This window comes from Sus scrofa, chromosome 14, assembly GCF_054392235.1.
Source record: "Sus scrofa isolate SSC_HxYL_T2T_F1_AM1 chromosome 14, Sscrofa_HxYL_maternal_Yorkshire_Landrace_v2.0, whole genome shotgun sequence".
Taxonomy (NCBI): Eukaryota; Metazoa; Chordata; class Mammalia; order Artiodactyla; family Suidae; genus Sus; species Sus scrofa.
In genome coordinates, this window is record NC_139396.1 from 36,909,179 (window position 1) to 36,923,470 (window position 14,292).

At 40.7% G+C, this 14,292-nt stretch overlaps 1 protein-coding gene and 1 pseudogene across 6 annotated transcripts in view; both read left to right on the forward strand.

Annotated features, from left to right (window-relative positions):
- The window catches only part of HPGD (15-hydroxyprostaglandin dehydrogenase), a 54,799-nt gene that overhangs the window by 15,651 nt on the left and 24,856 nt on the right, over positions 1-14,292 (forward strand). The window lies entirely within an intron of this gene.
- Positions 1,423-4,461, forward strand: LOC110256674 (E3 ubiquitin-protein ligase RNF168 pseudogene; annotated as a pseudogene).

Sequence of the window (14,292 nt, forward strand, 5' to 3'; positions counted from 1 at the left end):
TCAGAGGACCAAAAATGTCTGTGCGGAGTTACCAGAGGAAGTCATTGCTTTCTTAATTAAAAAAATTCCTCAGCTTATATGAAGTATAATGGACAAGTAAAATTGTAGCTGAAGTATTCCTAGTGCTTGCTTCTTCTGTGTTTTCCAAAGGTTCCTTGCTCACAGATGTTTCCTCTTTTCTCCCTCTGTTGGAGGAATAGTGGGTAATATTCAACCCAGCCAGAGTCCATCCTCATGATCTTTTGCACGGATTGCGTGGAATCATTTACTGTCATAGTAAAACCTTAAGTTGACACACTGGTTTGGGCAGAGAAGTTAATGAGTAATGACCACTGACGCAGACCGAGTATCAGATGCAATTAATAAGGTTCACAAACAGAAAGGAGTTAAAGTGGAGAGTGATTCCTAAGTGTGTGGAGGGCAGGTATGCTCTGGTCTGGAGCCCTCTTAACCACACAGACTCTTCTGTACGAGTTTTTGTCTTTAAACATCATATGCAAATCTGCACTCATGTTGCTGAACCCATCCTTAACTACTGAAAAACAGAAAGTTGAACTGCAGGGAGGAGTGAGGTCTGATTTAATGCAGATAATCCAACAGCTGTGTTCCCGTAAGACATCCCACAGGAATCAAGGATGCCTTTTTTTTTTTTTTTTTTAAGGGCCGTGTGCATGGTATATGGAGGTTGCCAGGCTAGGGGTCTAATCGGAGCTATAGCTGCTGGCCTACACCACAGCCACAGCAATGCAGCATCCGAGCCACATCTGCAACCTACACCACAGCTCACGGCAACGCCGGATCCTTAACCCGCTGAGCGAGGCCAGGGATCAAACCTGAAACCTCAGGGTTCCTAGGTGGATTCATTTCCACTGTACCACAACGGGAACTCCAAGGATGCTTTTTATATAGTTAGTTACTTCAAATGGCTGGAAAGGAAGGGCAATTGTCATAGGAAAAGGAGTCTGCTCACCAGCCCTGCTCCCACCTGCTGGACTCCTGAGGTCTTGGTGTTGGGGGGGGGGGAATGGGGGGGCATTCTCTGTGCCTCAGAAATAAGTGGCATTGTGTGAGTGACATCAGGGAGGTCTGAATTGAAAACATTAGCATATCAAGAAAATACTTGAAAATCCTAATAGTTTTTAATGTGTTTCAAATACCACCCAGGGACACACTCACTTGAGCTCTAAGTTGCATGTAGAACAGTGTAACTGGCCTGCTGTTTGCATCACAGTGGAAGGGCTCAAGTTACCACGTTTTAAGTAACACATTCAAATTAACCAAACAAGTTGAACGTTTCCAGAAGGGAAATGGGGCTATGAAAGTAACTGGCAGGGTTTCCACCCCAAGAGCTACATATGTCAGTGTCTGTTGTCATATGGCAGAACTGAATAGTTGGCATAGCGTAGACTAAGCAGAGACATGATGCGAAGTGCAAGGGACTCACGCTGCCTGAAGAGCAGCACAACAGACCAGAAATTTCAGGTGATGCCCTTCCTTCATCTCCAAGCCAAAAAAAAAAAAAAAAAAAAAAAAAAGAAGGTGAGAGAGAGAAAGAAAAGGAAAGGAAATCATGTGGTACAACCCTCTGCAGCTATTCTTGCTCTAAGACAGGGGGACTAGCAAGTGCCAGTTCTAGGCATTGTGAGAAACTGTTGGCTCTGTGTTAGCACATTGAACATTTACAGATCCCTACAACAGAAGTCAGTTTAATTATCTCCAATGTATAGTTGAGCATCTCACCTCCAGCAGGCTGCATAACTTGGGAAATAGGGTGAGACTTAGCAGTGGTAATAAAAGCAATTCTATGTTGCTGTATTTTAGTGTATATCGTGTAGAATGGATGAATCTGCTTTACCTGGGTCTTAGTTGGTCAGATGTCAAAGGCTATGAGAACATGGGCCACCTCTCATTTAGTACTGACAAGAGTCCACATGGTGTCTGGTTTTTTTGCTGCTTTATGGCTTAAAATTATTAAGAAGACACACATTAGAGGGTATCAATAGGAAAGAGTAAATACCTATAAATTGGTCTTTTGAGGAAAGGAGGAAAGATGAAGGCTTTCTTAGCCATGGGGGTCAAAAGACTGTTAGGAAAATGAATAACCTTCTAGAATTCAACATGAGGGATGTCACCTACGGGCTTTGTTTCGAGGCAGATTCTGACTCAGTAATAGGGTAGGTCCAGCACTTCTGATGCTGCTCCTTGGCCCACCCTTGAAGGAGCCAGCCTCTAGTTTGCTCAGGGACGTTCTTGGAGTGGCCGAGAAAGCTCATCTCAGTTTCCTTTACTCACAGCTTAAGCAATGACAAGAACTTTCAGAAAGGGGGATTTTGATAGAACATTGGGGGCAGCTTTCTGGGAATTAACAATCCCTGGAAAGTGTTAGTGGAGTGCATTGGAGTTAGCTTTCTGGAAAGATCTTTATTATAGAAGATGTTGTTTTGTGGAAGTTTATGCCACTTTTTATGTCATGTCACACTTGAAAAGCAAACATAAGACTGGTTAATGGAAACCTGAGACTGAAGGACAAAACAGCATCAGATAATGTGCTTTACTGTGTGGAAAATCACATGAGGAAGTCCACCAGTTACTCTGGTCAGCTTTCTGCGCACACACATAGATAAATAGATTCTCACTAGTTCTCTTTTTTCCCTCATATTAGAGAAGTGATGGCTAAAAACAGAAAAAATGGGTGGGTTGACCCGAAGAGAGGAAGGGGCAGGCTCCGAGTGCCCAGAAGGGCTCTTGCAGGGGGCCCCACAGCAATGGTAACAGAAGTGCAGCTCCTGCAGAAGCTCCGAGTCCAGGTGGAAGCAGCGCTAGGGAGCATCCTTGCCTGGTAAGAGGAAGGAGGGGAACCTGGCACGTGCCTCCTGCAGCACCAGAGAGCCGGAGCTAACCCTTAGCCCTGCCGCAAGGCTGTTCTTGCTGAGAGCAGCCAGGGTTCCTTTGTTTTCCTTTCGGACGTTTGTCTTAAACATGGACAAACACACCACCTTCCAAGGCTGTACCGTGTACCTGGCCTGCAGAAAACTTTTTTTTTGCTTCAAGACGTTTATTTGATGTTTCCAATCTCCGAGTTCTGGTATTGATGCTGAATGTGCCTTTTTAGCATATTAAAATAGCTGTACTCAAGGATGCCGTCCCTTCCTTGTTGGAATGCCAATGCCAGATCTTGCGGAAATTCTACTTGAGCCTGTGACACTCCCTTGTAACCACACACTCTGTAAACCATGCTTCCAGTGGACTGTCGAAAGGCAAATTTGTTCTGTCCCTTCTGTTGCCGCTGGGTCTCTTTGTGGACTCAGCACCATGCCCGAACAAATTCTCTTGTCAATATGGAACCATGGAAGATAATTCAAAAACACTATCCAAAAGAAGGCAAGCTTAGAGCCTCTGGGCAAGAATCAGAGGAAATTGTTGATGACTATCAACCAATCTGCCTATTTAGTAAACCTGGGGAATTAAGAAGAGAATATGAAGAGGAGCTAAACAAGGTGGAGGCAGAGCGAGGAGCCAATGAGGAAGAAGAAGACAAAGCCAGTGAAGAATACATACAGAGGTTCCTGGCAGAGGAGAAAGAAGAGGAAAAAAAAAAAATGACAGGCAGAAAATAGGCAAAGGGAGTTAGAAGAATAACTGAAAAGTGATGAAGGGCTGGCAAGAAAGCTAAGCCTTCATATTAACAATTTCTGTGAGGGAAATGTCTTGGCATCACCCTTGAATTCCAAAAAATCTGATCCAGTCACAACAAAGTCGCAAAAGAAAAGTAAGAACAAGCCAACAAACACTGGAGCTATTCAAACGTATTTGTCACCTAAATCTCAACTTGGGTCAGCATCACAGTCTGAAGTTGTGCAGGAAGACAGGAAAAGCTCCATGTCTAAGGAAGCTGACGGCAGTAATGTGAAGAACTCTACATGGCAAGACATGGAAATTGAGGACGATATGCCAATACTTTCTCCACAGATATGCCTTGAAGTTCAAGAGCAGGGTACAAAATCTTCAATGGAGTCACCCATGCCTCAGTTATGTGCCAGTGGTAGAGAATGGTGCCATGAAGGAAAAATCAAAACAAAAACAGTCATGAGAAAGTGTTATGTGTCATAAGTCATGAAGGACCTAAAGCCAGAGATAGCAAATGAAGAGTCTCACCTACTGATCAATGAAGATATCTCCAAAAGAAAAAAATCAGGAGTCTTTGTTTGAAGCAGTCAGGGACCCATGCTCTTCTGCAAAAAGAAGAAAAATGTTCCCCACAGCTTCCTCAGATCAAGAAGAAATGGAAATCAACTTTACTCAAAAGCTGATAGATTTGGGAGCTCCCATCGTGGCGCAGTAGAAACGAATCCGACTAGGAACTGTGAGGTTGCAGGTTCGATCCCTGGCCTCGCTCAGTGGGTTAAGGATCCGGCGTTGCTGTGAGCTGTGGTGTAGGTCACACACACGGCTCGAATCTGGCATTGCTGTGGCTGTGGTGTAGGCCAGCAGCTGGAGCTCTGATTCGACCCCTAGCCTTGGAACCTCCATATGCCGTGAGTGCAGCCCTAAAAAGCAAAAAAAAAAAAAAAAAAAAAACTAGAAAAAACAAACAACTGATAGATTTGGAACATCTACTCTTCAAGAGACGTAAACAAGAAGAACAGGACAGTTTATTAAGCATTACAGCTTCAGAAAGAGGTGGATCAAGAACACATGAGGCCAAACAGGCAAAAAGGATCCCCAGATGAATTATCAGCTACGGCTACTTCCTCACCTCCAGACAAATTGCTAAATGGACAGAGGAGGAGTTCCAAAGATAGGAACTTAAAAAGACAAACTGATCTAGAGCATCCAGAACCTCAGAGAGGCTCAAAAAATGAAAATTGGCAAACTTCTTTTAAGATCCAGTTGAATCACTCAATTAATGGAAGAAAGCTACCAAATTCTATTAAAGATAATTGCAGTATACCTAAAACTGCTCATTCCCTACAGCCTAGTAAGTCACAGAAAAATATTTTTCAGATGTTTCAGAGATACACAACGTAATGCATAGGTAAAGGGAGTATTTTATAATCTAGGGAACCTGGGTTGTGAAGCTCTCTATCATAGATTCTTTATAAATTTTTCATAATTCTGCTCGGTGGGCATATTCTTTATCCTTAAAGGACTGTGTGATTATAAGGGAGGAATGTACAAATGTGTTCGTGCCAAACTCAGTTTAAGCAAGGGTCCCAATCTTTTCTTTTTTTAGTAACCATGATGTATTACGTTGACAGTCATTATGGATAAAAATGCCTTAGCCAGGGAGTTCCCTGATGCCCTAGTGGTTAAGAATCTGACATTGTCACTGCTGTGGCGGGAGTTCGATCCCTGGCCAGGGAACTTCTGCATGCTGCAGGCATCGCCCCCCAAAAAAGAAAGAAAACCTATTTTAAAAAAAGAAATCCCTTGGCCAACTCTCTTCATTTTCATGTGTGTCCAAAAAATGCATATTTAATGTCTTTGCTCACTTTTTTGTCCTGACTAGTAATCAAAGCAACACTATAATATAACAGTAAGTTAAGGAATCCAGGCAGGGTTTAAAATCTAAATTTTCTTGCAACTCTCCCATATGTTTGCAAAACACTTGAAATGCACCTTCCATTACACCGAAGTCATCTAATTTCCATTTCTACTTTAATTACTTTAAGTATTAAAGCTTTTTCTTTGACTTCAAATGGACTAGGATCAATATGAAATCAGAAGAATGAGAGTTTTCTGGAAATCAGGAATTAGTTGACAGAAAGGAAACTAGACTCTGTGCAAAAGGAGCTAAGAGTTGGGATGAGGAGGAGTGGGGTGGACTGACAATTTGGAAATATTGGAACTGAGTGGGTAATCAGACAACTGAGTTCCAGGATGGAGTGGCAAATGTAGTTTGGTAAAGAATTCTGCTTCGTCCTTTCTTTGCTAAATAACACAGAAAACATTTGGGTTTTATAGATTTTCATACCATAGTATATAATCTGCTATTCCAGGAAAAGGAAAAAAAAAAAAAAAGAAAGGAATTTGCTGTAGGAGAATTATATCTCAGTATTCTAGGTTATAGAACTTGGCTAACCAAGTGTTTATTTCCTCAAGCTATCGTTTGTATTGATACTGACTTTTATTTGTGTTTATGCTTAAAAGTAGGAGGTATGATACTTGGGGTTTGCCCTATCTTACCCCTGAAAGTTGTCAGAAGGTAGCAATTTCATTTTGTGAAATTTAACTTAGAGACTGTTAATCTTTTCTCTTTCTTCCTTTTTTTAAGGCTGCACCCGCAGCACATGGAGGTTCCCAGGCTAGGGGTCGAATCGAATCGGAGCTGTAGGACAGCTGCTGGCCTACAGGACAGCCACAGCAACGCAGGATCTGAGCTGCGTCTGTGACCTACACCACAGCTCAGGGCAACGCCAGATCCTTAACCCACTGAGCAAGGCCAGGGATCAAACCCAAAACCTCTTGGCTCCTAGTTGGATTTGTTTCTGCTGCACCACAATGGGAACTCCAAGACTGCTAATCTTTTGTTTCATTAATGTGAACAACCTTGAGCAAACAAACAACAGTTTTAACAGCATTTCTGCTGATGTCTAGTTAACCATCTTTTTAAGGTAATTATACAATAAAATGTCCTAGGGCTAGTAATTTTAGCTTAAATTTGTCAGTATTTTTATGCATTATTAAGATTTTTTCCTCCAAATTTTATAACTGAAATTCTGTAATCTTTGCATACTTGATGGGATCTACTTCAGTATTGATTGGGTAGTTATGGGTAGAATTCTGATGCAATTTAAAGTTTATTTTGCTCTTTCTCAAAAGTGCTTAATCTCTGAGTAATGATTGTGTTGAAATGAAGTGTAGTTAAAAAGTAACCAGATATGTCTGAAGTAGACTGAAATCTGTCATTTCATCAAAGCAATATTTTTTAAGACCAATTTTGCTTTACATTTTATGGTAGACACTGTTGGAACCCCTCAAATTAAGGGTTATATAACTAAATCTTCCTGAAATAATCCATAACAAAAGGTGGGAAAATAGTGTAATGTATTTAGCATTTACATGTATAACCACTTATTTGGGAAGAAGTCTTCCTGCCTAAAGTTGGTTTCAAGTTAAATTTTTTAATGTCTCAATTAGTCCTTATGATACTCCTACAATGAATGCATTTTTGTGAGAAACCAGTAAATGTTTTCTGTTGATCATTAGAATGTACTGATACTTTTCCTTCCATTTTATGGACGGGATATGAGAGTGTTTAATTTCTTAGGGAGTGCTAAAATTGCGTAGAGGTTGAGTATCTGAAAATTAAAATAATTTTAAAATTCTTTTAAAAAAGAAAAATGGGTAGACAATTTATTCTTTGGTTGTAAAGAAAATGTGAGGAATTCAGTTCCTGCTTTTTGGCACAGCTGCTGAGCCCAAGTTTATCATGCAAAGTTCAATATCCTTAGATTCTCAATTTATTTTCTAAGTTGAACTTCTCTAGGACTTCTGGGGAGTCTATTTTATGAGGTTTATATCCATTTCAAAGAAAATATGTTCAAGGATTCAGTACAATTGTTGTCTGAGCAGATTTTAGTTTTTTGCACAAAAACTTTTGGGGCTTTTTACCTCCTGTGAGATGTAAATATTAAAATTATCTTTTGTAAATAAAGGTGGAAAGAATATGAAAGACAGAAGAGCTAATGTGGAAGTGGAAATTATATTTTATTTTTCTAAATGACTTCTTGTTCTATAATTGTGTGTCATTTTCAGCTATTTAAATTTTTTTTTTTTTTTAATCTCATCAGCCAGTACCATTGGGTCTGATTATCCTGAGTGGTTTTAGAAAATATTTCTCTGTTTCATGGGTACAGTTTCTCCCTCTATTGATGTTATTCTTCTTAATCTACAGTTTGACTAACATAGACCTGCTACTAGTTAGATGTGTTATATTTTGAAGAGAGCTGTTTTGCAATTCTTTAAGTAAACTTGCACAGTGCTGGGCCTAGAATAACAAGTATTGATGTTACTGATTTTTTTTCTATTTTTTAATCTCTGTTTTATTTATTTCCCCTCTAATCTTTTTTATCTTTAAAATTAATTTAAATTTTGTTTGTTCCTCTTTTTCCAATTCTTTTAGGTGATGGGTTAGGTTATTTATTTGAGATTTTTCTTATTTCTTAAAGAATGCCTGTATTCCTGTGAACTTCCCTCTAAGATCCGCTTTCACTGCATCTCATAGATTCTGTAGGGTTGTTTAACGGTTGTTTTCATTGTCATTTGCCTCAAGGTGTTTGTTCATTTCTTCTTTGATTCCATCATTGACCCTTTGGGTTTTTTTAGTAGCATGATGTTCAATCTCCATGTAATTGCTTTTTTCTTTCTCCTTTTATTGCGGTTGAGTTAAGTAAGTACTAAAATCTGTTCCTCACTTTTTAAATATAAGGTGTCTATTTTTAAGGACCATTAAGAGTTCTTTACGACATCAAACAAAATGATGTTTCTTTGGAGACTGTTCTCTCCTTGTCACAATCCTTTGTTTTGTTATTCTTAAATCCTTTAACGTGAAAACAAAATAATTTAACTGTGCATATGGGAAATAATTTGAAAGATTTTTAAAAATCCAGGTTTTTTTTTTTTTTTTTTTGCTAGCAACCAGGCCTGCAGTCATTATACTGGCAGCTCTCCGTGTGAGGTCAGATGGGGTAATGTGTCTGGTCACCCAGCAAAGTTCTACGTTCTTACTCCTGCACCAGGGGCTCTCCCATCTGGTTGACACATTTCAATAGCACATATTTAAAATACTTCTTCATTATCCTTTGTACTTAAAGTTACTAAATACATAGTTCTTAAATGAATGCGATTCCCTAAATACTTTTGAATTAGGAGTAGCAACAGCCCACAGCTTGCTGAGGTTTAGAAGTCTCACCATGTTAGACAAGTGTACCACGTCTGTGGCATTGTAGTGCAGAAGATAACGATTTCCTTAAATGGTACGAAGTGGATAAACAGATCAATAAATCAATAAAACAGCACTTGGAGATGTTTCATCTTAAGGAAAAATGTTTAACTTATATTTATATAAAAATAATGGTTAGTAGTAATGCTCACTATGTTCTGGGCACAGTTTTAAGTGTTTTATGTAAATTTGCTCATTTAAGACTCACGATACCTACTGTCACCACTCTAGTTCAAGAAGACAAGCACCATGGTGCCATGGCAGTAATCCTCCCAAAGGTAGCAGAGCTTACTGTGGTGGATTCAGGATTTGCATTCAGGCAGTCTGGTGCCCAAAGTCCAAACAAACTCCTGTCCTGTAAAGCCTCTGGACAAATTCAATGAAAAGGACTTTTTATTTTTTTTTTTATTTTTTTATTTTTTTTAATTTTTTTTTTTTTTGCTATTTCTTGGGCCGCTCCCGCGGCATATGGAGGTTCCCAGGCTAGGGATCGAATCGGAGCTGTAGCCACCGGCCTACGCCAGAGCCACAGCAACGCGGGATCCGAGCCGCGTCTGCAACCTACACCACAGCTCACAGCAACGCCGGATCCTTAACCCACTGAGCAGGGGCAGGGACCGAACCCGCAACCTCATGGTTCCTAGTCGGATTCGTTAACCACTGCGCCACGACGGGAACTCCAAAAGGACTTTTTAAATGGTTAAATAGTATAAAAAATAACATTCTCGGAGTTCCCACAGTGGTGCAATGGGTAAAGTATCCAGAGTTGCTACCACTGTGGCACAAGCCACACATGCAGGTTTGATTTGATCCCAGACCCAGGAACTTCCATAGGCCGTGGGTGTGGCCAGAAAAGAAAAGAAAAATCAAAGAAAAAAATAACATTCTGGTCAAATGATGATCCTTCCCCTTGGTTTTATACATTTCAACTAACTTTTTTAAAAACATGTTTTCATTATATTTGTCGCTTAATTGGTACCAAACACATATTTCTAAAATGAATTTACTCCTATAAAACCTTTTGAATTAGCACACACTGCATTTTAAGGGAAGAAAACTAATGGGAAATCTTGAGATATTGGCTGCAGATCTGGAATTTAAATTTGAAAATCATGTGTGTTTGTGTGTGCGTGCGTGTGAGAAAGAGAGAGAATGAGAATTAGAGAGATATTGAGAGGATGCATTTCATCCACAAGAGTGGGTAAGGTCACCCAGGGCAAGAGTATGCATACAAAAGCAGAGAGAGGAGTTCCCTTCATGGCTCAGAGGTTAACAAACCCAGCTAGCATCCATGAGGATGTGGGTTCGATCCCTGGCCTCGCTCAGTGGGTTAAGGATCTGGCGTTGCCCGGAGCTGTGGTGTAGGTAATAGACATAGCTCGGATTCCGAGTTGCTGTGGCTCTGGTGTAGGCTGGTACCTACAGCTCTGGTTGAAACCCTAGCCTGGGAACCTCCATATGCCGAGGGTGCAGCTGTAAAAAGACAAAGAAAGAAAGAGAGGAGGGGAGGGGAGGGGAGGAGAAAAGAAAAGCAGAGATGTCAAGGGCCAGCTGTCAAGTCCCCCAGTCTATTTCTGGGTATTTCTGGGTCTGGTCAAGGAGAGGAGGAGCCAGCAAAGGACATGGAGGAGGAGCTGCCAGGCGTGTGAGGGAGACGGACACCAGCGTCAAGAAGGCAGTGTTTCAGGAGAGCATAATTAATAGTGTTGGTTACTACTGAGGAAAGTATCAAGCAAGATGAAGACGAGAGATTTAGCCTTAGAAGACATCAGTTATTGGCAGCCTCCACAAGATCTGTTTGACTGAACAGATGAAAGTCTGGTGAGGGTGAGCCATGGAACAATGGAGAGGCAGCTGGAGAAAGACATGAAATTAGAAACTGATTTCGAGACAGGATAATATCTCAAAGAAAAGTGCTTCTCCTTTGATTCTACACTTGGTGACAGTGACCACGCTAGGCTCCCTAAAATACTTCCAACTTTAATTTCTCTGACCCGATGTTTAGCTTTTCTTCCTACCTCCATGGATTCACCCTTCTCCATCTTTTGCTTGGTCATCCTCTACCACACAGGGCTGCCATGTATAGTTGGTGCCCGTTGTAAACTGCAGAATCTTTGGGTCAAGACACAGTGTCTCCAGAGTCATGCCAGATACACCCTGTGCCGTTCTCTGTGCTGACCCTGATTACTTGCCTCAAAACAGATTTTTATTTGAAGCACATGGAAACATTATATGTTGGTGCTGTGAGTCTAAGACTGGGAACAGAAGTATGGCTAACCAGCACTGAAGTTGATCACAATAGCAACACCGTTATAAGGGGAAAATGGGTCATGAGACCCAGTAGAAAATGTTGGCTTTGCAAAACATTTCTACCCCATTGAAAGTCATTGTCAAAAAGAAAAACAGGAGTTCCGGTCTGTGGCGCAGTGGAAAAGAATCCAACCAGGAACCATGAGGTTGCGGGCTCAATCCCTGGCCTCACTCAGGGGGTTAAAGATCCAGCGTTGTTATGGCTGTGGTGTAAGCTGGAGGCTACAGCTCCAATTCGACCCTAGCCTGGGAACCTCCATAAGCCGTGGGTGCAGCCCTAAAAAAAGACAAAAAGACCAAAAAAAAAAAAAAGCTTTCCTCTCTCCCTTTAGCCTCCCTTTTCAAAGCAGCAAACTGAAGGTGAGATAGCAAGTTTCTACATTGAAAGTCACCTAGCAAATTGGGGAAAAAAACATTGCAGACGTTCACCTGTTCAAAACATAAGAAACAGCAATTAAAATGTACATGTAGTGGGGAAATAAAGAAAAATTCTATTTAACTAAACTAACTACAACTTGCTTAAATAAAATAATTGAAAAATAGAATTCTCTTTATTTGTAATACCCCCAAACTGAACCTATCTATCAAAAGAGAAACGTATATGCAGTTGATAGGTCGATCTTTACAGTGTAATACTATTCAGAAAAAGGAAGAAAGAGAAGTAAGATGTTGATACACATTGCAACGTGGATGAATCCCATAAGAATTATCCTGAGTGAAAGAAGCCAGACAGAAAAGTTTCTCCTGTGTGATGACATTTATATAAACTTCCAGAAAAGGCAAACTGGTCTATAGTGGCACAGAGCACATCACTGGTTGCCTGGTGGGGAGGGAAAGGCAGAAGAAGGGATGACACAGAGGCACGAAGAAACTTTGAGGGTGGATGTGTTCGTATCTTGATTGTGGTCATGGTTTCTTGGGTGTAGATATATGTCAAATCTTATCAAACCACACACTTTAAGTATATGCAATGTACTGTGCGCCAGTTATACCACAACGCTGTAAAAAACAGTTTGAAGAGTGCTTGATTTCTGAATATCCGAAACTGTTGTATGCAGCCCTCGATTGAATGTCAGAAAGTAAAAACAGAAGGAACCGTTTTGCAGGAGAGCAGAGAAAATGTCCTTGGCGTGCTGCAAGATTCATAAAACTAAGTGCCGCTTTAAAAAAATGCAGACAAATCCCTTTGCATTCTGATTGCACTTGCAGTTCTACCTTTAAAGGAAAGTTCTGTGTTTTGCGCTCACAGAATGAACCCAACATTATTTGATTTATTTCACCGCTGGGACACTTTGAACTCACTGGGGTTCAGAAGTTCAGTGCCTTCACAGAGGTAACAAAGATACTTTCCACCTTCATGTTTGACAGCATCTGTGAACAGGGGCCTCGTGTGTTTGGTCGCTGTCAACTAACTCACCTCGGATTAAGGTTCACTCTGCATTTCCTGCCGTCTGTGAACACCATCGACAGTCACCACTCTGGTCTCATAAACACTGACGGAGAGGGGAGAACAATGACTAACCCACAAGAACAAGAAGCAGCAACGCCTGGCTGCACCTGTTTATTGTCTTTATCCGGACCTCCTAATACACCTGTATACTGTAGAGAGGCACCATGAATTCTTGTTGACTGACACTGACGAACTTAATTAACATATACATTTTACTTAACCTAAAAAAAGCAAAAACGAAACAACACAACCACATGTCAACAGTACTTTGAGATCCGTGAGTGGACGCACTGTGTGTGATCTCCCATCCTCAGGGATTTGACGGCTCTTGAGCAAACATACTTCATAAATGGAGACCTGGCAGGCACCCAGGGGGGTGGTGCAGGTTTGCCTTTATCGCTGAACTTTGGTACAATAGGCTTACTCACAGTCGGCGTGTTCTGCGACTGGCTAGCTGGGCGGAGATGAGTACATCTCAGCAGAATCATTTACTACTATTAGCATGACATTTGATATTATTAACATTATAATAATTAGGGATCGCCTCTTCCTTGACAGAGAGAAACCATACATTAAAAAAAAAAAAAAAAAAAGGCAGAACATGGAGTTCCCACTGCGGCTCAGTGGTCATGAACCCGAGTTCCATCCCTGGCCTCGCTCAGGGGGTTAAGGACCTGGCGTTGTCATGAGCTACGGTGTATGTAGCAGATGTGGCCCGGATGCTGCATTGCTGTGACTGTGGTATAGGCCAGCAGCTGCAGCTCCAATTAAACCCCTAGCCTGGGAACCTCTGTATGCCGCACATGTGGCCCTAAAAAGACAAAAAAAAAAATTTTTTTTTCACTGTTGATTGAGATATAGAATCAATCAGTCAGGAGAAATAAGCTGGAAAGTATTCATGACTACCATAAAATTTGTTTTTCTTGTTTTCTTTCTTTGAGTTGGTGGGGAAGGAAGGTGGCGTTGGGCCAAGAGATAGAGGGGAAAAGATGCTATGCATGGTGCAGTATGACTTTTTCTTCAGATCATGAATTTAATCATATTTTTGAACAGTTACTATTACGTACATATGGAAAATTAAGCCAGTTCTAAAATTACTTGAATTCTGTTGTTGAGTATATGATTTGAGATAAAATAAGATCATACGTTTTTACTTCTGGTTTTCTTTTCCTCCGTCATGGGATAAGAAGATCTAGGCCTCTAAGGCAGATCAGAATCAAAAGAAGTTAACTTTCCGTTTTCTTAAACACTCAGAGGCATCATTCAGTGCAGTTGGTGACAGATGAATGCTTGCCAATTTATGGGAAGAGGATTAATCCTCTTTAAATCGTGCTTAAGCAATTTAAACTCCTTCAGCTATTTGGAAGCCTTTAAAAATGTAGAATATACACTGTTTAAACTCCAGACTTAAAAACTGAAAATTAGGTGGTAACTTCCTGGATTGCAAGTTTTTTTTTTTTTTTTTTTTTCGTATTTTAGGTAACGTCAATTTCTCTTGACTTTGTCAGGGAGGCAGAAAACCTTACTTATCACCCTTGGCTGCATCCCTAGGCTGTAACGTACCGACTGTAAATTCTAGACTGTATAG